Below are 27,575 nucleotides of genomic sequence, written 5' to 3'. Positions count from 1 at the left end.
AAATGCCAGTGATACGAGATACACGCAGTGATTATATTCCTCCATTACAAAAGTTCTCTGGTGCAGAGAGTGCAGTGGTACACGGAAAGGAAAAAGAGAAAAAGAAAGAAAGAAAGAGATAGAGAGAGAGAGTGAGAGAGAGAGAGAGAGTGAGAGAGAGAGAGAGAGAGAGAGAGAATAATGTCAATGCCGATACCACAATGTTGGCTCGTATTTCTGTTCTCTCCTCTTTCGTACGATACGAGCAGCGTGCGTTGTACTCGCTGGTTTCAATGCGTTGAAACCATTGAAGTATGAAAAATTCCTCGACATTTTCCAAACTATTCTCTCTTTCTCGTTTCTTCCATCGAAAAAAGTTCAGTCACCTTCGATATTAAATGAATAATTAATAGGTGCGACATAAAAACTTATTCGTTTAAATTTGTATTTCGTTTGAATCATTAACCGTTGTATCGAGTAACTTCATCGATGAAAAGGATATAGAAGAGGAAGGACAGACAGACAAACAGACAGACAGACAAAAGACAGACTGACAGACAGACAGACAGACAGACAGACAGACAGATAGACAGATAGATAGATAGATAGATAGATAAAGAGATTGATAGAAAGAGGAAGGAATAGATGGGATCACGATCATATATTCTCGCTTAAAGCGAAATCCAATACCGACGACCACAAATTGTTTCTAAAATAGTAAAACTATTTTGGCTTTTAAATGGTCCTTCGCTCATATCGTAGAAATATTATTTAATTCAATGAATTGATTTCTCCCCTTTCTTCCTATCCGAAATTCAATTATTTGCCTCGATGAATTGGAGATGGTGCCCGATGAAAATGAATTTCATTTATAATATACTCATAATTGCGATCGTTAAATTAAAAACTGACTTTACTGAGTTGTTCCTTAAGTAAAAGTTTACGGTTGAAAAAGTTGAAAAATACATGAAAAAGAGGGCTGAAGGGATAGAGGGGAACGGGAGAGTAGGAACGTCTAATGGTCAGGTAGTACGGCGAATAAAGTATATGTTGATGAAGCTTCAGGCGGTACTAACCAAAAATGTTAATAAAGTATTTTCCGTTCTATGCTATCGTAGTATTAGGAGTTGTATTACGCGGGCAAAGCACCAACGTGAAAATGCGCATTTACCGGAACGTTTAACGAACGCGTACCTACTGGTTAAATTATCAAGCGAAGAGGAAAGAGCTCGTTCTAGCATCGAGTTGGTAGAACGTTATTTAAAAAGAAACCCTCCTTTCTCTACTATAAATAATATTCGCTCTAATATCGTTTCATTTCGCTGTTGGCCGAATGCTAGACCGTTACTGTTTCCTGGCTATGGCAAAGAGAAAGAGAGAAAGAGAGAGAGAGAGAGAGAGAGAGAGAGGATTAGATTCAACGCGCTCACTGACTTCCGCTAGATAATTCAATATGACGCTCGAGCCACTGAACAAAACTACCTGCATCTGTTTTACCCCGAATATAAATGGTGAAAAACCTTTCTCCTAGGACAAAGATTTAGATTCTCGTGACCGTTTGAGTGAACAAAATTGCATTAGGAGAGAATAAAAATAAAGATCGATCGGATGGACTATCTAACGTAGCACAACGACGAAAGAAAAAAAAAAAGGAATAGTTTGGTAAAAGGGGGGGGGTGTGTGGGGGGGAGGGGAAGAAAATCGACGATCCATCTAGTAGTACGCGAGAAACTCGAAGAAGAAGAAGAAGAAGAAAAGTCGTGGTTAAGGGAGGAAGAAAGGAGGACGTAGAAACGCGAGCGACCGTAAGTCAGCATCGAGAACGATGAAGGGGTCACGACGGTACGGATAGCCAACGATATATCAAGGAGGATAGAGTGATCGATACGTATTTCTGTCTCTATTCCGTCGAGGGATACCGCATCTCCACCCCAATCCCTTTGAAACTCCTGGCATCGGGTCCGGGACGTTAGCGCGGCCCATTGCCGATTGGAGGGAACCTGAATGGGAGGATGGACGCGAACCTCTCGCGGCATTCAAGCCAGGATATGATGCATCGGCCTAATTTCGCGGGCGGAAGGTCATGTAGGCTCACTAAATCTTGACCATTGCCACCCTGTAGGCGTGCGTGCGTGCGTACGAGCGAGCGTATGACCGAGCGAACTAGCTGACTGGTTGGTGGATGGCTGGCCGACTGGATAGCCCAACTACCCAGCTAGCCCAGCTAGCGAGAGAAAGATGGATGGTGAGAGTACCCAATGCGATGTCATCGAGACCGAACGTTCCACGTCCGAAACATTCGCCCACGCCTCCCTCCCTCCCTCCCTCCCTCATCTCCCTTCTCCTGTCCAATGCGATGCACTCGCGAGCGCAAATCCCACTGGGCAAACGGTTCCTATGGGTCTAGCTAGTTGCCAGTAGTAAAGGCCAGTGTATAGTCGGACTCCGCAGGAAGCGATTCCTAAATCATATCAGCGCGCTCGAAACACATGCTACGCATTCCCGAAACTGTTTGCCGTACTCGGAACACGTCACGGATTTGCCTCTCTCACTCTCCCTCCCTCTCTCTCCCTCTCTCTCTCTCTCTCTCTCTACGTGACAAGTATACCTTTTCATCTATTTTCCAGTCAAACATTTTTACCCATCGGTACAATCGACGTTATATTCTTTTCTTTTTTTTTTTTTTTTTCTTTTCTTTCATTTAGGACGTTATTCCGGTTAGTATTTTTTTCTTTCTTCCTTTCGTTTTTTTTTCTTTTCTTTTATTTCTTTCCTTTCTTTCTTTTTTTTTTTTTTTTTTTTTTTTTTAATCCGGCAATCGTCGATAATGACGGTCGGTTTTTCGTTGATTAAATAAATTCTTTCCTCGAGATAAAATAGATTTTAATTCGTTAGGAATATAGGAAGAAGAATTATTCAAGAATGTAATACCACGAAGGCGTGTACGTAATATTCATTTACTTTGGGTAAAGCGAGCCACGATGATTTCGTTTCGGATATCTTTTATCCTCCGTCCGCATCGCTTCGCTTTTCGTTTCTCCCTCCGGCAACGTAAAACGTTGCCATCGGCAACAAGGCTCTGCAGGGACGACGAACGAGCCCGTTCCGCCGGCCATAATCACCCTCTACGTCCTGTCAATGAGATTAATGTCGTCGTCCCGACGGTGCTCCTGTCCCAACGTCGATGTAACTTCGCACCTACAGTTTAAGTGAATTTCGGTAAAGACCGATCGAACTTGCCCGGGGACAACGAAGTTTTCGTATGTATCTATATATGTATATATCTGGTATACTTAGAAGTCATTTATCGAACTCTCGAATTCTCGACGAATAGAGAGAGAGAGAGAGAGAGAGAGAGAGAGAGAGAGAGAGAGAGAGAGAGAGAGAGACTGTTAACCTGAAGTAAACGTTTCGCGAAACAAGAGAAATCACTTTTGAATACCATTTAATTTATTTAGATCTAATTTACTTGCTTGCTTGTTGTTTCCTTTTCCGTTCAAATTTTCTTTCTTCTTCTTTTCTCTTTCTCTCTCTCTCTCTTTCCTCTTTCTTCTGTCTTTTTGTTTTTCCTCAAGCGCATTAAAATTGGGTCAGGAATCGCAGGGATTTGTGAAAACTTGGCCCCTCCGTGCGTCCCAGTCGATGAGCTTAATGTCGTTTCTCTGCCGTCGGCGTTTCGCGATCGATGTAACTTCATCCCTCTTGTTTCAAAGGAGAATCTCTGTAAGGAGCTTATGCTGCTAGAGTAGAATTTCGTTACGAAGCGTTCTCTTCATTTCCCGCTTCTCCTCCTCTTCCTCCTCCTCCTCCTCATTTCTCCCTCTCTCTCTCTCTCTCTCTCCCTCTTTCTCATTTACACATAGACAACATTTCGAAGCAGACTCGTGATCCAAAGGAAAAGGAAATTCTGTGCCGTTTAGTTGTTTGTTACGAGACAGTGCATGATTTAGTTTGTATTCGCGCCGTCACTTTGCTGTGGATTGTCGTTAGGAAGTATCTAAGTATACCACCAGTACCAACGTCATCTCATCGCTTGTACAATCTCACACCAATCGTTCCAAATACGCGAACGTCCTTCGGAAGGTTCTTATTTTTGACTACAGTAGTACGAGCCGAGTTTAATGAAACGCTAATACTGCTTTCTAAGAGCGTGGCGTAGTATTCCTTTGCTATGAATGTTTCATAAACTTTGATAGGACGACGTAAGTACGAACGCTTCTACATATTTCATTCCCTTAATTGCAATTAAACAAACTTTCTTGCGGGATCGCATTCATTTACATTCGAAGCTTTCAAAGAATTATAATTGAAACTGGTTGGTACGTTTAAAGTAGTGTACTTGACGTGAGTTAACCGCCAACGTCACGTACACGTATTCCTCCAAATTTTTTCGTTTCCAAATCCAAATTTTCAACGTTTAACGTAATACGTTCTAAGCAAATAATGGTAATAATAAAAAAATAAAAAAAAAAAAAAGACAAAAAGAAAAACGGGAAAATTAGAAACAAGAATACAAACGTTTCTATGAATTATCCTTTCATTATTTTTCTACATTAAAATTTATCTTTGTACATTTTGGTCAAACAGAGAAAGAGAGAGAGAGAGAGAGAGAGAGAGAGAGAGACGAATCAACTACGAGAAGGCAATGAGCCGTATTACTGGTTATATAAAAGCTTCAGAATATTGGGATCCTCATTAAAATCAAACGAAACTCGTTACGTACAATCGAAATCGGATTAAGTTCATGAAAGCTGGACGATCATTTTGAAGGAAGAAGTCGATTCACGTGATCCATTACTAAATCGCTCGTATAGTGTATACAATCGGTGTATGTAGGTGCCAAGAGACTAAGCAGGAATTCATTGCTGTTGTTGTTGTGTATATATATATATATATATATATATATATATATGTGTGTGTGTGTGTGTGTGTATACATACAATATCGAGTATAACGATAGGAAGAGAAGAGTGGAGAGAAGAGGTGAGGAGAGGAGAGAGGAGGAGTGAAGAGAAGAGCTAGTCTATAATTGTCGAGAGGGCCTTTATTTCCTCCGTGGGATGCGCTTGAAAGTGATCAACGGCCGCCATCGAACGCGGTAATTATACCCGCAAATAAATGTCACCAGACGTCGATGACATTTTACGTATTAATGTTTTGCACAATCCTATTATACAGAATGATAAAAAGAAGGATCGAGAATATAAAGAATATATATATATATATATATAAAACTAAAATTAATCAAAATAACATTTTATCGATGTATAAGTATTGTACATACATATTATACATAAACAAAAAAATAATTTTGTTCGAGGATAGAACTTTATTCGTTCTATTGACAAAAGAATTTAATTAAATCCTCCAAGTTTTAGAAGTTCATTTTAATGCTCCATATAGACTCAACAATCAAGTTAAACATCTACTTTGGAAATTTTAATTTTTCTTTTTTTTCTTCCCTTTTTTTTTCTTCCCTTTAGTCCGATGCAATCGCTAGTCTTTGGCGTACGAGGCTTTACGATTATAATCATAATGCCCGAAAGTCCAGCTTGCGTTGTATTGCATTCTCCCTCCATTATTATACTTTTGGATGATGGCGGCACAAAGGAGACTGTCGTCGCTCTGTGCTACTTGGTTTATATATATATATATATATATATATATATATATATATATATATATATATATATATATATATATATATATATATATATATATATATATCTTCTTCATACCTTTGTATTACGTTGGCCAAGGCTGAGTGTATTTGCAACATTATCTCGTTTCCATAGTAATATAGCAACGGAGGGTACGGCGAGGATGGTTGGTCAAAGTGTTTCACTACGGCTGGCAAGTCCAGATGGGATTACTTTCTTTTATGCCATGGTGACCGAAGATCGAGAAACGTCTAGTCCACCCCAAGTACATCTGTATGCGTATGTGTGTTTAGGTACGTGTGTGTGTGTCTATGTGTTTCTGTATGTGTTACGTGTGTTACGTTCAGAAAATACGTTATTGCAGGAAACAAGGCAAAGAATTCTTTTACACAGAAAAAGTGTAAAATATAAGAGAGAGAGATAGAAAGAGAGAGAGAGAGAGAGAGAGAGAGAGAGAGAGAGAGAGAGAACCGAAAGAGGAAACCTATCGTTGAATTTTCTTCTACTCTCATCTTACTTCTCTTACTCGCTCTCTTCATTTCTTCTTTGTACTAATAACCACTCGTATAACCGAAAGAGTGAATAATTCATATAATTCATCATGGATTCTTTTATCTGTGTGGCACAACAGGATCGTTAAAGATCTCTAGCCAAAGTGAAGCCGATTGATGCGTAAGTCAGATTAATTACCATAATAATGTTAATTAGAACTTCCTTTGCAAGCTAGTGTTGCGTATAGCGAAACAATCTTACGACGCATTCGACGCAATGGGGTTGTATTTAAGTGATACGAATAAATCTATCGACTGACATTAATCAAAAATATTTCTATCGATTTTTTATCGATTATTAAATCGCGTAACAACAATGAAAATAATTCATTTTTCTTCCTTTCTTCTTCTTTTTTTTTTTTTTTTTTGTTTTTATTATTGAACAACAAACGAATGTGTACGGAGTTAGTTGGATGTGAACGAGCGTCATAGTATTTGTGTACAAATGTTTGTTTTCTTTTTTCAAAGGAAAGAAAGAGACGCAACGAAATGGAAAGATAAAATATGACGTCGTAGTCGAAGAGTCGATACCGTGGAAAATATTAAAAAGAAATCGGCAAGTAAAATTCTCAAACTTATTGTTGAAAAATGCTTTCTATGTATACTTGATGCTCTATCAAGATTTACATAGTAAATGTGTATGTGCGTGTGCGCGCGTTTCAACAATAGAATTTGCATCTCTAATCGAATCCTTAATAGTGATCTCTGAACAATGACTGTAATCTATGAAAGTCTATCTTAAAAAAGGAAAAAAGAAGAAAAATATTTTTAATCGTCTTACTATCATATTAAACATATCTCGCGAAAATTTACTATTACTTCATTATTTCTTTATCATTAAAACTATCTGAGATAACATTCGTTGCCTTGATGAATCAGAATTAAAATCAGGTATATTTCATCGAATTAGTTTCACTCTAGTATGTTCTTTAGATCGGTCCTTGATATTAATATTCTTCAATTATGTTGAAAGGGGAGAGAGAGAGAGAGAGAGAGAGAGAGAAAGAGAAAGCAAAGTCGATCGTTTGGTGATCGACGAGAACACGGATACAAAAGTTAAGAGAAGAATGCCGACGATAGTAGAGCGAAAGAATCATTATCCGTTGGAAATGCTGAAACACAAGGAGTATAAAGGAAAGGGAGAGAAAGAGTGAGAGAGAGAGAGAGAGAGAGAGAGAGAGAGAGAGAGAAATAGAGGAGAGGGCTTGGATCGCATTTTCATTCGTATCGGTAGAATGCCGTAGACTGCAGGTTGTGGGTAATGGAAGAGAAGAGGAGGAAGAGGAGGAAGTATAGGAGCAGGAGGAGATGGAGGATGTGTAAGGGATGAAGCGGAGGGTAGAAGTGAACCCGTGCAATCTCGGCATATCGAGCTTACGAGGTCGGATGTAGATACGAAACCGATTCTCGACGGAAACGGGGTAGTGTGCCGGAAGGTCGATGACAGACGGGAAAGAATGGAAAGAGGGGTGGAAACGGGATGTTCATGGGTGGGGAATCGAGGGATGGGCGGGTGTAGGAGGGTTCGATATCTCCGGCTTAAAAAGTTAGTTCGCGCCTGTTATCAGCGATTAACTTGGTAACAGAGGGAACCCGATGCGTGTTGGTCTCGCCAAAACGAGCTTTCATTAAGCCACACAAACGATTTGAAATGTCTGCCTTCGAGATCACCGAAAGCTATGACCTCTACGGGGGCTTTTTTGCGATGTTACGAGATCTTCATTTGCCTTGTAAAAAATATCTTTTTTCCATTTGAAGACAAGGATAGAGAGAGAGAGAGAGAGAGAGAGAGAGAGAGAGAGAGAGAGAGAGAGAGAAATAGAGAAAGGTTGGTGAGAGGGAGAAAAAGAGAACTTTTCGTATTCGAAGAATATTGATGGGGGAGGATTAAACATACAAACGGAGTTGGAGCATTTATTTGACGAAGCGTCTTTAATGAAACACGACGATTCCTTGATCTTTTTATTGCCAGCTACTTTTTAATTATCTCTCCCTCTCTCTCTCTCTCTCTCTCTATCTATCTCTGTCTCTTATTACTTGTTCTTTGAACTCTCTCAGGGCATTTATAAAAATATATGGATCGGTCGATATTACGACGCGCTATAAGTTTTTTTAGCTTTTCATTTTTTCTTTTCTCCTGTTTTTCTTCTTTCTTCAAAGCAATATAATTTTTCCATCGGAATCGAATATCGCGTTGAAAAGGTTTACGACGGTCTACGTCACGTTGTAAATATATTACAAAGGTTTGTACTTTCGTTATAACAGAATTACGTAATAGAGAGAAGAGAGAAGAGAGAGAGAGAGAGAGAGGATTCTCTCTTTCTCGCTCCGATGATGAAATTATCGCGCAACGAGAATGAAATAAGGGGAATGGAGTGAGATCTTTTGAAAGGTTTTTGCGCAGTTCAAGTTATGCAGCTCGATGCGAGGCTCCTTTAAAATCGGAGACAATGACGACCACTTCCCGAACTTGAGATTGTCTCGGCGAGGGAAAATGAGCCGCGATAGTTTTCAACCCCCCGCCCTCGTCATTGTCCTTTCTTCTTCCTGGTCTTTATTCGACTTAATCTTGTAACTCAATTTACACGAAATTATGTCTTTCTGGTATTCGAGTGATCGAGACAATTTTAGAATAATTATTAAATAATTGGATCGTATTTTTTTCCTCTCTTTCTTATTTATTTATTTTTTTGTTTATTTTTGTTTATTTATTTATTTTTTTCTTTTTCCCACGACGATACATAATTCCATCCTCCATTAAATTAATCAAACGAAACGATATGTAATTACTATTAAAGTTGAAAGATAACAAAGAAACGAATCGTTTTCTTCATTTATCTTTCTGTTCCATTCTTCAGCCGAATTGATCGTTAACCTTCGAGAGTACATTGCCCCCAAGAGTAATATTAAACGAGAGAGAATCCATAGAAAGAAGGAGTTCGAGTGAAACGTCGAATGAGAGAAGAAGGAAAAAAAAAAAAAAGAGGCGACAAATTTATGAGAGTTAGAGGAACGTGTTCTCGTTTTTCCCTCCGTACTACGCTACGCTAATTTCCTTGAATAATAAATCGCCAATGGTCTCCGACGTTCTGCGGATATTTTTACTAACGATGAGAAGAGAAAAGACAAAATTGGATACATAGAAACGAAAAAAAGAAGAAAGAATGAAAAAACGAAAGAAAAAACCGCGAATAATTTTAACGGAAGTTTGAAATCGGGAGTGGTTGTGGTTTTCGTGCGACCGCGATATTGTGTCGGCTTGAGAAAAAAAAAAGAAATGAAAGAAAAAAAAAATAAAAAAAAAAAAAAGAAAAAAAGAAAATAGGAAAAAAACAAGAAGAAAAAGAAAAATATTCGTCGCATTTAGAACATTAGAACGAACCTTAGAACGTATTTAGATATAGACAATGGATGTTTAATTATCAGGCGAAAAAAAATATTTTGATAGTTTTACTCACCTGGATGGACGTGCTGGCTCGAGAAATCCTTCGTAGAGCAAGAGAGTAAGCGGTTCGAATTGTAGAGGAGGGGGAGGAGTGGTTCTAGTGCGGTGGTTCACCGCATTTTTTCCGCGCCGCTCACCTAGTCGTTCACCACAGAAGAGGGAGACAGACGGACAGAGAGATAGACAGACAGACAGACAGACAGACGGAAAGAGAGAACGTGCGTTTTCGTGGCACGAGAGCACAAACACTCACTACTACTAGAGCACCAACGACGACACAACCACCACTGCGATTGGCACAGACACCATGGACAAAGACCGAAGTAGAAAGAGAGAGAGAGAGAGAGAGAGAGAGTGAGAGAGAGAGAGAGAGAGAGATAGAGAAAAAGGTAGGAAAAGGGTACCTTCTCACTCTCTCTCTCTGTGTGTGCGTGTATGTGTGTTTTCTCCTCTTCTTCCTTTATTTCTTCTTTTTTTTTTATTCTTTTTTTTTCCTTCTTTTTCTTTTTTTTCTCCCTCAACGTGCCACGCTTTGTGCCTCGACGGATAGATGACAGAAGGGATGATGCTACGGTACGGTGAGCCCAAAGGCGTTCGAAAAAAGCTCACACATGGAGAATCGCAAAACTCCACGAGAAAATGTCAGCCGAAAAGATATATATATATATATATATATGTATGTAGATATGTATATATATATACATATAAAAAAAAAAATATATATATATATATATACACAACGCGTACAATTATTTTCTTTCTTCTTCGTTCTGTACAATCTGTATTATATTGTTACACCTTTCTTTTTCAAAGTTCTACGTATTCTTCACTAACTTTTTCTTTTTCCTTGAGAATCCAAGAATAGGTACAACAAACTCGTGGAAGTATCCCACGTGCTTTCCCGTGAGATCTCGGATCTTATCGACACTTTTTCTTTTGATTTCTTTTTTTTTGTTTTTTTGTTTTTTTTTTTTATATTTCTTTTCACCACCCCTCTATCTTCTCCCTTCTTTAGACTCGTTTCTCTTATATATATATATATTTACGACATCGCTGTCGACGAGATTATTTATTTCGTCTATTAAAATAATATAACATTGAATAAAAGAACACTGATCGAACACGTTGCCGTGGTATAGAGAATTTTCAACGCGCTTTACCCCTGCTGGCGCTGGGGTTAAACTGAATCCGAAAGCAACCCTCGACTACTCGTGTTCGCCAAGCGCATGCTCCGGATTTTCTCGCAACTCTCTCTCTCTCTCTCTCAGCCTCTTCCCTTTCGCTCCCTTAATGCCTCTCCCTCTCTCATTCCCTCTCTCATTCCCTCTTTCTCTCTCTCTCTCTCTCTCTCTCTCTCTCTCTCACTCTGTGTGTGCGTATCGTACGAAAGTACGCGTCGTCGTCGTGTGATTATACAGGGTGGTCGAGAAAATCGCTCGGTGGATGATGTTGGACCCACGAGGGTGGAAACTGCCTCTGTCTCGAGCACACCGTTCTCCTTCACACTCGATGATTTCGGGTCGTGCTATTAAGTCAATTTCAGAGACCAAGGTCGTACCTTGCTGAGTACATAAGAACGCTCGACATAGAGAAAGAAGGAAGTATGGAATGGCTTTTAAAATTCGACGCGAGAGATCGGAATTAATTAACGTGATTTTATCTCGAACGTATAGCATAGCTGTGGTAAATATCGAATCGATAATTGTTTTATCACACACAAACATATATATATATATATATATATATATATATATATATATATAAAACGTGTCTGTGAATATATTCATATATAAAGGTCTACATATGTATGTCGGGATAACGTCAAAATACACGCGCTGAAATAGAAGGTATTATTGTTACGATCGTGTAACAACGTCGGCCAATAATGTTATTCCCTTTAGAGAAGCTATAATTTCTCAACGGAATAATTGTTACATCGGTTTCGTACTTCATAGGGCAATTATGCTAATTGCTTTTATCTGCACAATATTCGCGCCGATGCCCGTGAATCGTTTCAAAGTTCATAAATCTTTTTTATCCGATACGAGTATTATACTCTCCTTAGAAACGACGGGGAAAGGATTTGTTCGGTAAACTTTTACGATTCTATAAAATGGAAAAAGGGAAGAAAGGAAAGAGAAAGAAGAAAAAAAAAATATTGATCCCCAGCTTTTTCCGCTTGGAAAGAACACTTTCATGTAATTTTTGCATAAACGTATGTAGTTCATATCGATGATGAAGTATAGTCAATTTCGTTTAATATGAAAAAGCTCGTTTTTTGAGGTCGGTCTTTCATTGAAAGCTGAACTATGTTCGATATTAAGAGAATTTTCCGAAAGATCTTTGCGGCAAGTCTGCTTACGTTCGAGCTTGGAATTTCGATCGATATGAAGACAGAAACACGTGTTTCATTTTCCACGGCCCACCAAGCAACGAAACGAGAAGGAGGAAACGATCTCGAAGAGAGGAGGATCTCTTCTTAGTGAACTGAATTCCTTCTTTCTTTCTTTCTTTATTTATTTCTTTATTTCTTTCTATCTTTCTTTCCTTCGTTCTTTCTTTCGTTCGTTCTTTCTCCGTTTCTCTATTTCTCTCTCGATCTTTGTCATAAACACAAGTTTCACGCAGCTGATATTTTACCGTTTATTTGTCTCGGATAACCAAGAACTTTACGATTGAGAGTTGTTATTCGACGATGAAGAAGCGGAGGTCGTGAAACGAGAGAAACGAGAGAAAGAGTGAAACACTAAGCGAAACTTACCGGAGTCTGAAGATAGTTTTAATCCCTTTCGGCAATGTAATCCTTTCTGCTGAATTTCAGAAAATACACTTTATACCGGATTTTCTCCAAGTTTAATATCGGACTAGTTTCATCGAGTTCTCTCGAAAGCGAAGGAAAAGATATCCGCAGAATCTCCAGACGCTCGGAGCGTGTCGTTGCAATATGCGAATACGCATTTCGTTTACGTATACTTTCGGACTTTTATCAAACGGTGCAGCGCGTATATATATCTGTGTGTGTGTGTGTGTGTGTGTGTGTGTGTATATATATACTATCAAAGAAACACGGATGTACGTAAGTTATATCAAACTTTCTTTTAACTTGATAGACTTTCGAACCTTTTGAAGTAATTATCGATCGAACAAATTTCAAATATTTATTAATTACGTAGGATTAATTTTAACAGTCATTTACATATAATATCACACGTGGATTTACGATTTCAAAGAGGAATCTCTGAAATAGACTTTACGAATACATGGAAGATGGATCGATATAGGACTTTGTCGGCCGATGCAAAACTCAATAATGGATTTATTACGAATCATGTGGGGCTGTCGCATCACCTCAGGCCATTTCGTAGTCAGTATCTCACGACCCTCTCGACTCTCTTCCTTCCTCCTCGATCGAAGAGGCTCTCGCGAGACTCTCGGGTTTCGAAAGGAGACTCGCAGTACCGCAGAACACGAACCACAGAATGACGGAAGAGAAGATCCATGAAAGAAATCTGATCGTACACGTATGTATGTATGTAGGTATATGTATATATATATATATGCATATTACTTTCCGTAATATAAGGTTCTCGATTTTCAGATAAATCTAAGAAATCGATAAATCCTCTAATAACATATTTGTATGTATTCTTAATTGAAAGATATTTCTGAAGCTCGATAATTTAAATCCCAAACTAGTAGTAGATGAGTATCTTTAAAAAAAGAAGAAAAAAAAAAAAAGAAAACTTTCTCCTTAGATCTCGATAGTTCCCATAGATATCCATCGAACTTTAGAAACGATCAAAATGAATTCGAGGCCTCTAATTGTGGCAGTTAGGAGGTAGAAAGTTTCGAGCTTCTCTCTCCTTCCGTTTCAAGAAAGTTTGTAAAACCACGAATCGGATCTGTTATCTGATCGTTTTCGAGGGTGGGTAACGCCTCCCTTTAAGCTTGAAATCCGACACACGGGATCGTAAAATCGCGTAGGAACTCGATCACTTTCCAGAAGCTTTTCATCAACTCCCGAGGAATCCATTTGCGTCGACACTACGCTAGCAGTGCGAAAGCTTTGAGGGGATTGCCGCTGCCGCCACCACCACCACCAACCATCACCACCATCATCACTATTACCAACATCGTCGTCGTCACAATCTCCACCAACGCCTCTTCCAATGTGTGGATATCCAACGTGAGTAAGTAACTAGACGGATGAGAAAACCAGAGACGACGGAAGGGAGACTCCTATCAACGAGAAGTAAAATTTTCGTGCTTGATATTGTGAATATATCTTGCTCGTAGGAAAAGAAAATAGAGAGAGAGAGAGAGAGAGAGAGAGAGAGAGAGAGAGAGAGATTCATGGATTTAAATTATATTAAAAATCGGCAAAATCATTTATCTCGATCATCTTTTGTCTCTGAAATTATCATTAAAAAATCTTCCTCTTACATTATTGTTTGTCCCTCTGAACAATCTTTTAAAATTGTTATCTTCATCGATAATACGAACGTGGAAGGATCGTAAAATGGAATTATATCGGATAGACCTTCCCCCAAAAGTCAAGCAAATTACGTTCTTACAAGGATCGTACTGTCCTTTTCTTCTTTTTTTCTTTCTTCTCTGTAAAGGAGAAGATCTTTCAAAGAAATAACTCCGAGCATATTTCCAATTTACGTCCCGTCCCATCCCACGAGAGCAGCATTCTACAAAGCGTACCTACACGTTTCTTCCTTCTCTTTACGTATGCAGCTACGAATTGTACGAAGTCGAATTAGATCTGGTTAGCATGAATATTTCGAAAGTCGAGAATCCTTCTCGCAAATCGATCCTTCTCCTTTCCCTCCTTTCCATACTTTAGGATATATCTCTTTACGAGAGATTCACATTTTCCACCTTTATTTTCTTTTTTCCCCTTTCTCTTCTCCCCCACCCCCTCCTCCTCTTACCTACCCCCACCTATTTCTATTCTTTCTTCGCTATATTAGAGTAGTGGGTTGATATCGTTCCGTAGCCATTAAGACTAATGGAATCGATTTATGCGACACAATGCCTAGCGCTGTTTTTACATGCATTCGCCGAATGTCTCTCATTGTTGCTCTTCAAAAGAAAGAAAAGAAAAAGAGAGAAGAGAATAGAAAGAAAGAAAAGGAAAGAGAAAGAAGAAAGGTGTGATATGATGCACAAAAAATAACTGCATCGTCCACTTTCCACATTCTGCTGGCCTCTTTTTTAGCTCGTTAAGCGACGAGTTTACGATATCTCCGAAGGTTATCATCCACTGAGACCTTTCTCGTCTTATCCGGCATTTCCCTCCTTTTCATTCCCTTCAACCCTCCCGTCGTTCCTCACAAAGGAAAATCGCTTATGGAACGGCTTTCTTCTCACTTTCGGAACGAAAGACCCCCAATCTACGTTGAATTCCAAGAGGTAAGCACGGTATCAAGGAGAAAATACGAGTACGCTTATTAAAATCATTCAGTGAATAAATTGGAAGCTCGATGGAGATTAAAAATGGTTTGGAAATTGAACATCGTAGATTTCAAATGTACAGATATATAAATCGATGAGTACTTATAAATCGTTTTAACGAGGAACCATTGTTTTCAAAGATCTTGAAAATTTTCAACGTTTATTAATATTCTTTGTCTTATTTTATATAATATTTCACATTGTTTCATAAGGAACCCCGAAGGTTTCTCATGGCCGTGAAAGAAACGATAGAGCGAAGTTTACTTTCGTTGCACGTTTCTCTCCTAACAGGTGCATCGATCTCGAATTTCGAGCAGTTGGCCAGACAAGTAGAAACACAGACACAAGAGGGAGGAAAATAGAGAGGAAGAAAGATAGAGATAGTGATAGAGATTGAAATAGAGAGGGAGAGAGAGAGAGAGAGAGAGAGGGAGAGGGAGGGAGAGAGGAGTTCAGACGTTGCAACAAGCTATGAATTTCTGTGCATAACCATAAATATACATAAGTATAGGTATAGAATGGACTGACGAGGTGGCGAATCATTGTACAAATAATAGAGGATTTATATAATGCAGGCGAGAGGACATGACATTGTTGCGCGCGCGCACACACACACACACACATTTTCTAAAGGTAGATAGAAGTTAGTGGAAATAATAATAGTAATAGTACAAGTAGTAGTAGCAGCGGTAGCAGTAGCAGTAGTAGTGGTAGTAGTAGCAGTGGCAGTGGTAGTGATAGTAGTAGCGACGGTATTGGTAGTAGTGCTAGCTCTCGGTCCTCCTCCTTCCTGAATATTTAACGTCGGCGTGACATATATAATTAATACGGCCCATTATCGCCGCCGAGCTTGAATCCTCCTCTCCCTCGCACCGAATCGTCAGATGCTCGACCTAATTAACCAGTGCCATTTACAAGCAGAACACCACGCAAAATGGCTCTCCACCACGTACATACGTCCTGCCAATTACAAATGAATGTAAAAGAGAGAGAGAGAGAGAGAGAGAGAGAGAGAGAAAGAGAGAAATATAAGTGCGAACAGATTCACACTTATATTCAATTTATTTAATCTACATTCATTCTTTCACTCCCTCTCTCACTCACTCCTATTATTTTTTTTTTCCTTTTATCACGCTATGGTTTTGTTTTCGCAAATTTTCTTACCTTCTCTCCTGTTCCATCCTGTCAGCAATGTTTTCTACGATCTCGCGATAGATATTCTTCAGGTTAATCCGCTATGCGGATATTCGCCATCTTGAAATTCCGGAAGCTCCTACTCAACTTCCGAGAGTTTCGTCAATAAGTTTGTATATCGCGGTATTGCAGCTGGCCAAGCTTGCCTGGTTTCCCTGCGACGGTATCTTCGACTCTCTCTCTCTCTCTCTCTCTCTCTCTCTCTCTCTCTCTCTCTCTCTCTCTCTCTCTCTTTCCCGTGATCCATCCTTCCTCGTCCTCTGCCTCTCATTCTCTCTTCCTCTCGTTTCAGTCCTATCTCTTTTCTCCTCCCTTTTCCTCAACGTGACAGATCTCCAGGCCGTGTGGATAGGCGGCTCGAGGGAGAAAACGGGAAACGGAGAGGGATGACAGAGTGCTTCCAGGGGTGGAAAGGAAGTAGTTCCGCGTAACAATGTTAAAAACGTGAAAATATGCGACGAAGTGCACTCGTAAAGCGAAAAAAAAGAGAGAGAGAGAGAGAGAGAGAGAGAAAGATAGAAAAAGGAATTCTGCTTGGCCGCAACCGGATGGTGCGATAAAAGGTTATGGCACTCTTTCTCTCTCTCTCTCTCTCTATCTATCTGCCTTCTCCTCTCTCCCACTTCTTCTTCGAACCCTCGCTTCTACAACCCTTTGTCGGTCCTACCGTTGGCCAACCTCCTGCCTTCGGGCAGCTAGTCTTGAAGGGTAGCTCTTTAGAATAGTGCTGAAAATGTCGTCCTTTGTTTAACCACCCGTCGACTTTTCGTACCTCTTCCTACTGCTTCGTTCGTCATTCGTTCTTGCCGTTTTACCTTGTTGCGTCTTTTTCCTTTCCACCCTACCTATTTCTCTCTCTCTCTCTCTCTCTCTCTTTCTTTCGCGCGCGTTTTCTCTTTCTTATTCTCTTTCTCAACAACTGCACTTCGGTTAAATTCCATTATTTCGTCGAAGCTTTACACTGTTTTCCTTCTCTCCGGTATGTAATCGATTTTCTTTCGCGTCATTCATCACTCTCCGTCAGCTGATTTTTCTTCGTCGTTGTACCAGTGTAACGGGATAGCCTCGACGAATGAATGAGGAGAAGTGCCGAGGTAGCGGAGTTAGGGGGTACGTTAATTATGAGCGGCCCGATCGTGTCGCGAATAATCAAATTTTCACCCTTTCCGCGTTAGCAACGCGTCACCTCCAAGAGAAAAGCGAGCTTGGTAAAGCTCCGAGTGAGAGAAAAGTGTGTAAAAGAGGATAGAAAGAAATAGAAAGAAAAAAGGGAAAAAAGAGAGAGAGAGAGAGAGAGAAAGAAAGAGCTGTGAGAGGGATAGCGAAACGAAGGTGAAGGCTGAGGAGGCTGGAACGAGGGAGGGAAACTCGTTTAACGAGACTGCCGGGGGTAGCTGATACACGAACGACACGGAATACATCTGGAACGAGATGCAAATTACGGACTTACGAAGTATTGTTGCGAACGTGCACCGGCTTACGTTGCAAAATAATAAATTGCGCAACGTCTGCGGTACCGCGAGACTTCCAACGGTACGATTTGAGAGAAGAATAAATATACTCCTTTTATTATTACTTTTTAATTCGGAAAAAAATTCAAGCGCATCGTTGACATCGCTCTTTTATTTCCTCTCCTATTTCATTTCATTGTACAATCTCTCGAGTTTAACGAACGAGATGCAAATCTTTTTCGAAGGATTCAAAGTCGACTTGGATCGTATTAGCTTTATAATATTATCATCGAGTTATCTCTGTCTCCTTATCTTTCTATCTTCCTCTCTACCATTTTAATTTCAAAAGCTTTTTCATTAGCATATCATAAAAGCAATTAGTAACTATCGTACACGCTCAACATATTTTTTCTTTTTCTTTAACAATTAATTTTTATTCTTCTTTTTCTTTTCTTTTTTTCTTTTTTTTTTTTTCTTTTTTTTTTTTTTGGACAAAACCGAAGAGAATGTTTATTTTTTCGATCGAGTGAGTTAGTCCTTTTACTTCACTTATCCTTGAAAATTCTCTTTAATGGGATAAATGGAGATAATACTCGCTTGGTATCTCTCTCTCTCTCTCTCTCTCTCTCTCTCTCTCACCCACCCATCCATCCACCTTCTCTTTCTCTGAAATTTTGTTATCGCGTGCGTTTCATTTTCCGGCAACGTCCGTGCGTTTCTCGGTGACAGAGACCGTTCGTACCTCCGCTATATCGAACAACTCTCCTCTCATAAGAGAGCATTATCCCACAAGCAACGAATTTATTATCCTATCGCGTGTTCAACGTTGTCTATATTTCTCTTCTCTCTTTCCCTCAAGACTCTCCAAAATGTAGCTCACATTGTTTCTCTTTTCTTTTTTTTTTTTTTTTCTTTTGTTTTTTTTTCTTTTTTTCTAAGTAGGATCGCCGGGTCTCCTCGATGTGTTTTTCGTTCGGTAGCACTCGCTGACTCGCGGCATTACACGAATTTACATTTTCTTCGTACGCCTTCGTTCCCCGAAGCCTCCTCTTGGAGCTCGCTTGCACGTGATCGGAAACGGAAGCAGTTGGATTAATTCTGTAAACGCCTTCTCTCTCTCTCTCTCTCTCTCTCTCTCTCTCTCTCTCTCTCTTTCTTTCTTTCTCTCTCTATTTCTCTGAGAAGGTTCACAGCTAATCGATCGAGCGACTTCGTTCGAACTTCGAGGAAGAGCCCTTCCTCTTTCTTGCAATTTCTATTCACCTCCAGTGAGTTAATCGATATTTTATATACTTCTTCTTCCTCTTCTTCTTCTTCTTTTTTTTCCTTTTTCCACTTCTTCCACTTCTTCTCCTTCTTCTTCTTTTCCGTTGTAACGAAAGAAGAAAAGAGAGAAAGAAGATAGTTACTGCGAAAGAAAGAGACACTTTTCGTTCTCGCAGCGTTCTCGTAAATTTTTCCATTCGATCCTTAGTCGTTAGTCTCTAGTACGATTGCGTAAAAATAGAGGAAGGAAGGAAAAATTAAAGAAATATAGAATCAGGTCGATCGATTGAGATAGAGATGTAAAATAATAGACAAACGTAAGTAAAAAGAATTCGAAAGTAATCGAGGAAAGAAACGTGCAGGGAAATGGGATGAGGGATAGACCATCTGTGCCGTTGGATTTCAATTGTCAATTTCAATCCATGAAAATCACGATTTTGAGTTACTTCCGGTCAGTTAAACGCAAGCTTAACATGTCGTGAGGAAATAAACTTGACGATATTATAAGAGCGACAGTAGTCGGTGTTTCTTTTCCGAAAAAGACTGCATCCTGGACACGAACTCTGTGTGTCTTTTGTGATCCCTCTCGCGAGTCATTCTCCCTCCCTCCCTCCCTCTCTCTCTCTCTCTCTCTCTCCTTCTCTCTTTCCATTTATCTATCTATCTATCTTTCTCTTTCTAAGTTAGGGTTTCTATGGCAACGAGCGTTTAAGCTCGCTTCAGTATTTCAGTCTAGAGCACGACGTTTGCATCTCTTTCCTTCTAGTACTCGTACCACTCCGCACCCTTCCCCCGTTCTTCCTCCTTCTCTTCTCTTCATCGTTCTCGACCCGACAAGTATTGTCCAACTTGAATTCGCTAGAGAGATATACACCAAACTCTTCTTCTTCCATGCTCCTTTCTATCCCTGGCAGTCTTCGCAACATAGTCTTAGCCAGTTCGCGTCCTTCACCTCCTCCACCCTATCCTCCTATTCTCTTACCACTCTTTCCTATCCTCCTCCTATTCTTCCACCCACTCCCCCCCCCCCTATCCGAACCACTCTACGCTTCGTCCTTCTCTTCGTCCACGCTGGACTGGACTTAAGTTCCAAATGGGTTTAGCTCTGGTATCTCTTGCAAGAGCAAACGTCGTGGAACGGAAGACCGAATCGTAAACCGTTTCTCTCTTTCTCTCTCTCTCTCTCTCTCTCTCTCTCTTACTCTTTCTGTCTCTTTCTCTCTCATCCTTAGTTCTACTTTGTGGGCAGAGTCTCTTTGTTTCTCGTGGCAATGTTCACCGGCATTGCACGGTCCAATAACCGCGTCCTCGTTCGACCAACCAAGGATTTATTCTAGATAAGTCCTGTCTCTTTCTCCCAGACGCAACTTCAAGACGATAGATCAAAAATTGATCGTTGAATTCTTTCTCGAGAATTAACATCGATTCTTTCATATCGATTCTTTCTTAATCTAATCTGTATTTTTATTATTATCGTAAGATATTCAGATTTGATCGTGAGGATCATTAGATTCGCTCGTAATTAAATTGGAATATTTGTAGCACTTAATGAGAAATAATAAATGGAAGGAAATGATGTTCGAAAGGGGAATTCGGTAGGGCAGAAATGACGTTCTCATTTCAGGAATCTACGTGAATTGTGGGACGACTTCAAAGTGGGTGAAGTAGAGAAGGGTTTTCTCACCGTTCCACTTTCACCTGTGTCTCTTCAATCTCTCCCTCTCCCCCTCCCCCCCCCCCCTCTCTCTCTCTCTCTGTCTGTCTCTCTATCGTGCAACAAACCGCCATGGTATTATCGCTCCCGCGCGAACTATAAAGGCCGACCTCAAGCGTTACCGCCTTGCATGTATTGCTGCCGAGACTTTCGGCTTAAACGACGCACCCGAGACTTCGTTTTACAAAGCATTTAACGAACTCCGCATTTTCGTGTCCCCCTTCATTCATCTTCTCCTATCTTTCTACATTTCCTTAACGGTACAAGCAAGGCGCCCCCTTCTCTGCCATTCCCCTGCAAAATGACCTTTCCAAGAATCGCTAAGTCTGATCGTCAAAAACAAAAATTTTCGCTGTTTCGATCTCGTTTGGTCTCGACGATAAGATGCCCTTTCTTCGTAAATTTTTTTTCTATCCTTTTTATACCTTTTATCGGAAAAAAATATACTAAAGAAAAGAAAGAAAGAAAAAAAGAGACAAATCTTTCCTTCAACATAAAAGTTCTTTATCGAAATAACGACGATCATTCTGCGTATAACTTTTACAAATCCGATCGACTATGATATCGAACGATAACGTTCGTGATAAACGATTTAATCGATAATGTTAACGAGCATTAACCGCCGCCAACCTTTTGGGTCACAAGTGCAAACGTTAACGGCGTACCTTCGTTGAACATAACTCGCAGTTTCCACGCGGTTAAGCATCACACATTTCCTACCCAAACCTGGCAATTATTTTATCACATTACTCCCGCATGACGCGATAACAACGCTGTCGATCAAATTTCGCGCAACGGAACATCCGTTTCGAGCGATTTGCCGCACGTGTATCGCGCGTTTGTGCCCGTCACGTTCTGTCCTTTGCTATTCGCTCTTTCTTTTCGTTCCTCCCTCTCTTTCTCTCTCTCTCTCTCTCTTCCGCGAATTAAACCGTTCGGAAATCATGAAGAATTTATGCGCTTAAGCGCAAATTTAAATGTCGTTTACCGGTCATTAATAAACCTTGACAGCGACCTAGCCACCTAGTACTCGATTTTAAATGCGGATTTTACGACATTTAATTCAACCGAATTAAATGCGCTCGGAATTAACAATAGCGTTTGTTCTTGTTTTATTTATCTTGTTTAGTTTACGAGCGAATCCGATGTAGACGTAGATTCTGTGAACGGGACGGTTTTTGATCGCTATAAGATTAAAAAGTTATGATGTATATGAACGTGTTAAATTCTCAGATATTTATTAAATACCGTTTACTAAAGTTTTGAAGACTTCACAGAGAGAGAGAGAGAGAGAGAGAGAGAGAGAGAGAGAGAGAGAGAGAGAGAGAGAGAGAGAGAGAGAGAGAGAGAGAGAGAGATAGAGGAAAGTTCGCTTATCAAATTTCTAAGCATGACGGACACCGATGAAATATGGATCGATGAAACGATCCGTTCGCTTGTGCGGCTTTCAAAACCAGACACAAAATTATTTGATCGTCCTGCATCCGTTGGATAGACGGCCGTGACAATGCGTTCCTTATTCGTGTCAAGTTCTACCGATATCGTAGATATATAAATAAGTTAATTACTGTCATTAATAACCGTCGAGTGCGACAAGCACTTTAAATTGTTCACCGGCCATCCTAATTTATTTCGTTCGCGGCCTCGTTAATTTTACGCCCGTTTTATCCTCGTAAATGCATTTTCTCAGCATTTTCCTGTCGTGCCGTCGGCATCGATAAATAAAAATCGTTATTTAGACGGAGAGGCACTTTGGAACGCAATTATACATCACCAATAGAAATTGATACATACACACACACACACACACATAGACACGCACGAATATACATATATGTATATATACATATATATACATATATATATGGAAAAAAAAAAGTATGGAAAAAAGAAATCTATTCTGCTGGGTAAATTTTCCTCCTGAAAAAAAAAGGCATCGTACGCTCGTCGTTCTTACTTTGGAGACTTTGCGAAATAACGTTATTTATCAAATGCTCGTGCACCTTTACTTCGTGCTACTATATACCTCCTTCTTTTCTACCTTTTCTAGAAGATCAATACGCGTTAACAAGGTGGTGAAACGTCACCGATAAGGCCGATATTTATTGCTACCGTTAATATACATCCTACTCGGCCGAATAAAAAGAACATAAAATCCGGCTTAATGAGCATCGTGGAAAGTTTATTACTGTACGTTTAACTACTACGGATTAAGATGGCTCTATTGAGAAAGATAAAGTCCACCATGCTGATGTGCTTCCCTGTCAGGACGAGTTTAAAGATAAGGTTCTTGCATAAAAAAAAAGGAGAGAAAAAGAGAGAGAGAGAGAGAGAGAGAGAGAGAGAGAGAGAGAGAGAAAGAGGAAAAATAAACAAGAGAGAGAGAGAGAGAGAGAAATGAAATATTGCGAGTCAAGCTGCTTTACCTTCTAATTTTCGAGTTGAAGGATATATCGTGTATCTTCGAAATACACACCTACTTCCCGCAAATATCCCAAAGGAGATGAGGATTCATCGACGAGAGAGGAAAAGATGTACGGTGAATTCTTCTTCCTTGGAAAGCCTCCTACTGATCCCTCGACAAAGAAAGAAAAATCCTATTACAGAAGGTAGGATCTTGCCTCTAATAGACATATAGAATTTATTTTTGTTTCTTTTTTCTTTTTCTTTTTTTTTTTTTCTCTTCCTTTTCTGTTCTTTTTCTTTTTTCTTATTTTCTCTTTCACTTCCCAATATTTCTTCGCTCTTCATTACGGACGATTTTTACAATGGCAAAAAGGATATATAATTGTAAAAAATGGCCGAGATCCTACTAGGCTGTTTATTAGTTGAAACATACACCCGAATAAGCCAGATACCATTTACGTTCGAGTACAAACGAAGACTAATGCGATCAGATCAGATTTAGAACAAGGAAGTTCGTCGCTCGACTACGACGAGAACGACGACGAGGATGATGACAACGATGCTTATTGAAATTTAATGGATCCGTTTTCGTGTCGACGTGTTGCGGAAGGAGTTGGAAAAGTTTTCCATCGACGACGAAACACACTTTGACAGTGGCTTGTGCTCGAGCGCATTGTTGCAAGAGAAAATCAATTTTACGAGCTCCCTTCCTCCGTCTCCATCCCTTCTTTTGCTCTTAACCCCGCTGCGCGTAACTAGTAACCATAAGCAACCGAGATCCGATCTCATAGCGTTTCAACCAATATCGAAGTCTACTCTTACGCAGTAGTAGAACCAGTCAGTTCCTATCCGGACAAAGTAGACCACGACTATTCGGTCTACCGCGACACAACTGGTTACAACTTTGACTTTGGTATGGCCAGGGTGCACTACTAGAAAGCCGTTATACTCGTTAATGGAAGCAAACGTTGAATCGGTCCCTTCCTAACTACTCGATCGTAATTCCTTCCTTCTCTCTCTCTCTCTCTCTCTCTCTCTCTCTCTCTCTCTCTCTCTCTCCCTCTTCTCTCCGCTCCTTTTCAGGATAAACTATTAATTATTTTCTACATTTTAATTCTTTTGCTTTAATCGTCGATATAATTTCAATACACATACCTTGTCAACTAAAATTTAATTTTTATCGTTTTAGATATTTTTTCCTTGAAAATTTACATTTATTGTCTATAATTTTTACTTGTACCGCCATGATGCACCGTATAAAATTTTATTTTTCTCAGACGTAAAACAAACGTGGATTGACACGAAGGAAATACTCGAACGGGTTACATAATATATATATATATATATATATATATATATATATATATATGTGTGTGTGTGTGTATATGTATATATATGGAATAACGAGAGAAAAGAAGAGGAGGTTGAAAAAAGGAGGCAAAAACCAGGAAGAGGAGCATCTCAGAAAGCTGAGGAAAAGTGATGATGGTGGTGGTGGTGCTGTTGGTGGATGAGGGGAGGGAACGGGATAGGGGGTGGAATACCGACGATAATAAATATGCCCGGACCCGGCGGCCATAAATCCAACGTAATTGAATTTTCAACATCTATAACTAGCCGTCGCTCGGTGCGACCTCGGCAAACGGGATGTATCTTGAACGAAGCCAGACGATTTCTTCTTCTTCTTCTTCTTCTCGTTGCACCTCTCGAAGAAGGCGCGGCCGTCTTTTCGGTAGTCCCCGACTTTATTTTCTTCATACCTTTTTCCTTTCCTTCTACTTTTCCTGGCAGGACAATCGATCCTTCGATGTTCGCAACTCGGCTCTATTTTTAATTCGGTCCGCGAGTTCGTTGGCTCGCCCCCCCCTCTCTTTCTCTCTCTCTCTCTCTCTCTAGTTTCATATCTTTTAGCTTCCCTCTTACTTTCTTTTTTTTTTCCTTCTTCTTCGTCTTCTTCCTCTTCTTCCCTTGACTCCAAAAAATCGAAGAGTTCCTTTGACGCGAACATCTAATCAAGGATTTCCTCGACTCCGAGTTCCCCTTCTCGTACCAAACCAAAACCTTCACCCATCTCTTCTTCTTCAGACTCTTTTCTTCTCTTTCTCTCTTCACGTCGCGACATTAGCTCTCTTTCTCCCCTCCACCCTCACCCTCCCCCGTCTCTCTCTCCTTCTCTTTCTCTTTCATTCCTATCTGTTCTTTCTACTATTCTTTCTTTCACGCCATGCCATGCCATGCCAACTATGGACCCAACGCAGAAAACTTTGATTGTACGTAAGCTGAATACCCATCCCTTTAAAAGAAAAAAGGACAAGTACGAGGTATATCATTCGAGTCTATCGTCGTACTTTCTCTCTCTCTCTCTCTCTCTCTCTCTCTCTCTCTCTCTCCCTGTCTCTTTCTTTTCCTCGATCCTTTTGGTCCTCTCGATCCTCTCGACAAGTACGATGAGATTCGGAACTGATTGGAACTCCCATCTTTCAATGGTTTAACCATTCAAAAAACCTTCCATAAATTTCTATCTGAATATCCCTTATATTATCAATGATTATATCATAAATAGGGAATTATTTGTCTCTCTTAACTTTCTAATGAACGTTGATACAAATCCTTCCTTATCTTTCGTATTTCTCTTTCGAACATCGTCGTTACTTCGAAAGAAAAAAAGAGGAAGTTATATTTTTCTTGTATTTAGGAAAAAAGTTCTATGCTACTCTTTGCTACGTTTGGCCGCTTTTTAAAACTTTCCTTTTTTGTTTTTTTTTTTTTCCTTTATTTCAACAGTTATATATACTTCGAGCGACTGAGTAACTCTCTTGTATATGTATTCATGAAGCAATGTTTCTTGCTTGGGGGGAAAGTTGGACGGTAAGTTTGCCTCCTGTCTCACGTTATTCATTACTTTCGCTCCGTCGACTTCTCGTCTTCAGAACAATTTCTGAAGAATGATACGAAACGGAAGATTAGTATAAACGCAAATGTAATCCGAAGCGAACGGAGTAATGGATGATGAGATCGATGAGAGGATAGGGACGGTAGGATCAAGCGTAACTTTTTATTCCCTTATGTCTGTTCTATTTGAAAAGTATGTACGATTCAATTCGGCTAATTGTTAAGAATTCCCTGCTTGAAATTTATCCAGTAATACATATATATCTATCTATCTACAGATTTGAATATATACATATATGAATGATACGGCCGTCTACTCTATTACAAATGGCGTAATCGATCTTTATATCGTTAATTTATTACTCGTAAGAGCTTAATTAACGTTATGGTCAATTCACATTTCATTCGGCTCGCTATCGAATTATATCAATTGGTCTCCCCTATTTAATAGAACGATTACATTAAAGATTACTTGATTTATTTATTTTAGGGATATTCCTTCCATTTATACATGTACATATATATACATGTGCAAATATATATATATATATATATATATATATATATATATATATATATATATATATTTGGATAATGTCGCACGCTATCAATTCGTATAAATCTGTTCCGTTATAATTAAATGCGTTAACAGGTATTCGATCAAATGAAATCCATTTAAAATTATTTCGAAAGATTAAATCTATTTAGGATATATTGAGATAGATATTATAGTCTTTTCTGTCATTTTGTTCTTTTTTTTTTCCTCCCCTTTCTTTCTTTCTTTTTTTTTCTTTCTTTCTTTTTCTTTCTAAGTTCGATACGTTTAGTTCACGTCGTACAGCGAAACTTTTTTAAAAGGATAATCGAACGCGCATTAGATCAATGTCTTTCAATCTTAATCTTATGCATTGGATGAAGTATCGAGGGATCTTCACAGACAGCAACTACCAGGTAGTGAAGGGACTAGGGTAATCGATATTAATTTACGATGTACGTGCATGTGTATATTTTGTAATACAACGGAAACAATGTCAAGATAATTGGCCGCTTTTCATTGAAACGTTGTAAAATTTCCACAATCTCGAAATTCTTTTATTAATTATTTCTCGCAACGATAAAACGATTCTTTATTATAATAGTTATAAATCATGAGTTTGTTTTTCTTTTTTTTTTTTTTTTTTTTTTTCCATCGAAACTTTCATCCCCAAATATAATTCTTGGGGTTTTTATTTTCGTTCGATTGTGTATTGACCGTAGGATTTTTCTCCTCGTTTTAACAAATTATTAACGTTTGATCTAATGAATAATCGATAACGTTAACGGTATAACATGTTTTTCCTGTAACTTTGTTGTTTTTTCTAAAACGATGATCGCATAACGAACGGCCGCCATCTCTGACAAGAGTCAGAAATTTCAACGAGCTCGAAACTTGTCGATAGTCGGTATAATCCCAGAAATATTGATTAACGGAGGATAAAGTGGACTTCGTAACTTTCTCATACACGATAAGGAAGAAGACGTCAAATTTTAAAAGAAGATGAAACAAAAATAATA

At 39.3% G+C, this 27,575-nt stretch overlaps 1 protein-coding gene across 3 annotated transcripts in view; it reads right to left on the bottom strand.

Moving 5' to 3' along the window:
- LOC124428213 (tyrosine-protein phosphatase Lar) overlaps positions 1-10,811 on the bottom strand; it is a 488,512-nt gene extending 477,701 nt beyond the window's left edge. For 2 of the 3 annotated variants that reach the window (XM_046972045.1, XM_046972046.1), the window contains exon 1: positions 9,649-10,811. The gene's annotated coding sequence lies outside the window, so the exon portion shown is untranslated. The remainder of the gene's footprint in view (positions 1-9,648) is intronic. The other variant, XM_046972047.1, reaches the window with a different exon arrangement.
- Between the last annotated feature and the right edge of the window lie 16,764 nt (positions 10,812-27,575).

Source organism: Vespa crabro, chromosome 11 (genome assembly GCF_910589235.1).
Source record: "Vespa crabro chromosome 11, iyVesCrab1.2, whole genome shotgun sequence".
Lineage (NCBI taxonomy): Eukaryota > Metazoa > Arthropoda > Insecta > Hymenoptera > Vespidae > Vespa > Vespa crabro.
This window is presented reverse-complemented; position numbering and strand designations above follow the sequence as displayed.